Below are 4,466 nucleotides of genomic sequence, written 5' to 3' on the forward strand. Positions count from 1 at the left end.
CTGCAAACATGAATAAATTAATATAGATCGTAAATAGAATAGACTAGAGTGAGTTTTACCATATGAGCGCCAAACAAGCGCGTCATGGAAAATCCCGAGAATATTAATGATCGTAAAATTTATTTATTTCCGTGACGCCTCATCGCTTGACTATAAACATGTATTTGTCAACAAAATTTCACATACACATCAAGAACGAAAAAACTGTATATTATACTATAAAATCTCTCTTAAGTAACAAATATTCTTAAGTGTTTGTAGAATCTTTTAAATGCATATATTTTTATTTATAATAAACGATTTACAGTGCAGTGCAATGTACCTATGTCACTGAATGATTTTAGTTCATTAGAATAATTGATGCATTTAATAAGTGGCTTGAAAAAGAAGACTTGAACGACTTAAGAGAAATGTTCAATAAGAAGTGTTGTGATAAATAACGTGTAATTTAATTTAATCGTTCAAGACCTAGATCTCATGCCTCATTCTCAGTCTATATGTACCATGTCTATGTATTCTTTATAGTCTTTATTCTTTGCCTGCGAGTTATAAAATAATGTACCCTTTTGTTAATATAAAAATACATCCAATTTCGTCTACATTTGTATAAATTGGGAATATCTGATACTAATCTTCAGATTTTTCTTTTAACATGAGAGAATCCTGTTGAAAAGAAAAATCCTTTTCAAAAGGATTCTCTTATGTTAAAAGAAAAATCTTAGATGCTAAAAATTTTGGCATCTAAAATAGAGTATTGTAAAAATAAGTGGAAAATTCTTAAAATAAGAATACATTTTTTTAGTGTATATAAAATCTATATATATTTTTCTTTGTGTTAATAAATTAATTCTTTATACAATAGCAATATAATGAATTTATGTTTGTTTTAGGATCGCTCGAGACATGAAGTCTAGGAATACACGCGAAAATTGAAAAGATACTAATTTAGCCATTAGAATCATTTAGTCATTAAAGTAATAATTTGATTTTCCTTAGTATACAACCGGTTAGGAAGTGTTATGATTACGGTCGTTAAGTAAAATTGCAATTAACCTCAGGGCCTCGGTACACAGAATCGAACCTTCGATGTTTTCCCGCGCTTTTTATATCTCGTAATTGATGCTACGTGTTTTGCGAGAAATTCATGAAGCACGAAATCCATCTTTTCCTCTTCCGAATCGATAGTCGATTCAGTCGTGTAATAAATTGCGAAATTATGCTACTTTTCATCGCGAGAGATTCAAAGACGATGATCGTCGAGAGTTCTGTTAATTCCTGTCAAATTACATTATAGTTGCAAAACTGATTCACAATGATATCGAGCTTGATTGTGTAATTTAATTCTTTTCTTGTGAGTGATAAATCGCCGATATATATGATTATGTCTCGTCATCTGAATAATTTCATTAATCTTCGACAACAGAAGCAACCGCAATTTCGGAAGTCTTCTACTGTGAGAAAGAGCTAGATAATATATTTCTGTCGAATCTAACCGAAAAAAAAGAAAACGAGTCATTATAAATCAAAGGTCCGTTATCGACGTGCCATCTAAGCATTTCCTTAAAAATAATGAGATATTTGGTCCCGTTTAATCTCTCGTTAAAATCTTGTACCCTTAAATGTAAATTTGTCATGCAAATCAACATTAAAAAGAGAGAAAGTAACTCTATAAAAATTCTGTTATTTATCGAATTTTATATAAAGTGTTATTTAGAATTCTATTAAAGATCCTGTGAATTTTTCACTTAATAATAGTTTACACATCGACCCGCTTGAGAAATTTAATAAGCGTTGTAAATGACTAGTTGCTCGCCTACAACGCGTGTAACCACTCTTTCGTAATAATAATCTTCTCGCTTAAGGGATCTCCAACAGCAGATGTCGGAAATTATTAATGCCATCGTGATTTTATATTAATCTAAAGTCCGAGAACTATTGAATCTCAGTCCCGCGTAGGCCGCGTAAATGCTAACGAGTGCACAGCGTAATTACAACGTGAGCTTCTCGCGAAATTATGTTAATAATGTATTAACGGTGAGACGCATCTTTCGCGTTGCACTTGTAACCGGATTGTGTACACTTTGATTAAATTTTCTCTTCTCTTCTCACCTCGCTCTTTATTCATCTTCGCTCCTCTTGAAATTACTTTGACGTTTAAATGCCTCTCAGCTGTCGGGATAAAAACGGTGAAGATAGTGTTGGGAGAAAGTGTCGCTCCAGTTTAAAAAAATTTTATTTCTTTAGACCGGATATACTTGAGCGACACTTTGATGATCGCGAAAAGATTCATTCATCAGTCATTAAAACAAGATGAGCCAATGAAAAAAATTTTAACGGAGTCCGGAAATCCGCGATAAGTGCGTCTGACAAGTGAATTATGTATTTACCGTGTCTAAAAATAAAAACGGCGGACTTCGTTTATGTGAAATTCGTGGAATTCCATTACTATATAAGAAAAAAACAGTGTTTTTTATATTAGAGTTTTTTGGAAATTCATGTGAAATGAACAAACTACCAATTTCTCTCGTCTTCAAGATGATTAAACAAATATATGAGACACTTGGAAGAGAGAATTCGATGAATTTTATGTAGTCGCTGATCAAAAGTCGGCTATAAACCGCAATTGCTATAAATCTTTCTAAATCGTAAATACCAATAGGCTTCTTAAATATATTAGACATGAATGTGTCAATAGCGTTTCCAAAATTTATACGCATTAATGAGATGCTAATTTGTTATTTTGTTGCCTGCCGAAATTCTTGCCGAAATACCGTATAACACCTGCAAATCCAGATAAAATAGGAAGTGCTATCACGGCGTTCCGACTTGTCAGTTCTCAATTTAGTCATCGTCTAAAAATTTATAACTTAATTATCGTCTCGCGCACAAATGTCTTGAAAAAATTGTATTATCGAAATAAGAGGACTGTATATACTATAAAATATCATTTAACAGATATTTTTAAGCGTTGCTGGAACATCATCTAAAATAATACACTTTTTTGTTAATGAAAAAATAATTCCCATTTCTCGTTTATACTTTTATAAATTAGGAATATCTGATATTGATATTTATTTATCATCAGAAAATTTCCCTCTTAAGATAAAAAATCCTTTTGACGTTTATTGTAAAACAAAGTATTTTAAAAAAGGTAGTGCCAAATTGAACACATTGTTTATGAATCAATCAAACACAAGAAAATTTCCGATTGATTAATCATGCTAGTCACAGATCGATATGAATAATTGTCTAATCACATTCATTTGGGTCTCTTCGTTCGATCAAAAATAAGTGGGAAATTCTAATAAAATAAGACAACGAGTTTTTCAATGCACGAGCGCTTATGAGGAACTACGTTAAACAACGGTAAGCGCGACTTGACGTTGCAGGAAGTATAAATTTCTTCTAGTATGTACCTTTTTACAGTTCTGTCCGCACCTGCACCAGATGCACACGTTCGCGATTTGTGTCCCGCACGTTGGCGTTCCGCACGTTGCGTTCCGCACACGTGTTATCTTACGCGTGCCATCAGCTCGATTGCGCATAACGTTAAGCTCCTTTTGCCCGCCGGTGTTTCTTGCTCTATTGGTCCATTGCGCGCGCGTGCAATTTATATCGATACTCGCGCGAGACGTAACGACGTCCTCTAAAGCGCGCATTATGCGCCACGAAGATTCAACGTACGATATAGATATACATATAATATACCTGCGGTCGCGGATGGTTCTTTACCGGACGGACACGTGTGAGAGCTATCCTGAATTTCTTTCACGCGAGAACACATCCCCGTTGCATGATATACCGGGACCCGCTTTTTCACTCAGCATCCCGGTGCATCATCACATCTAGTGGCATTAATCTAGACGATCCGTCCCGGAATCGCAATTTTATTGAAGTAAAAAAATAATTCGTTAAAAAAAAATACATAATAATGATCCGATAATTTTGTAATTTTTTTTCCTACAAAGACGAAACATATGTCAATGTCATAGAATATTATAATTATCGTTTGTTACTTTAACTAAATAATTAACTTGATAACATTATTTAACAAAAACTCTGTGAAAATGATATGAAATGTTATCACAATTCTCGTCTAAAGTAATTTTGTCTTGATGATAACGACAGATTGTTCATGCGTTTTCAAGTATTTTATTTATAGGTATAAAATAATAAAGATACGACGAACGTGTCAAAAGTATACGTTAAATTTTTTACCCAAGTGATTTCTACAATTTTACTCGGCTCGAACTGCGTCTAAAATTTAGATATGCGTTCCGCTCGATGTGCCGTGCAATTTGAACAATTTGTGTGCACGTACCTATTTTCAATCGACAAATTATAGTGATTTAGATGGTGTGAACTGCATGCAGGTACGCGTTCACATGTCATACGCGCGCGTTATTTCGTAATAGTGCCAACAGTCACGGCCAATAAACAAAATGATCGGGAAATAATGGTAATAG

The sequence above is a fragment of the Nylanderia fulva genome, unplaced genomic scaffold, assembly GCF_048542155.1.
Source record: "Nylanderia fulva isolate GAGA-0341 unplaced genomic scaffold, ASM4854215v1 Scaffold17, whole genome shotgun sequence".
Lineage (NCBI taxonomy): Eukaryota > Metazoa > Arthropoda > Insecta > Hymenoptera > Formicidae > Nylanderia > Nylanderia fulva.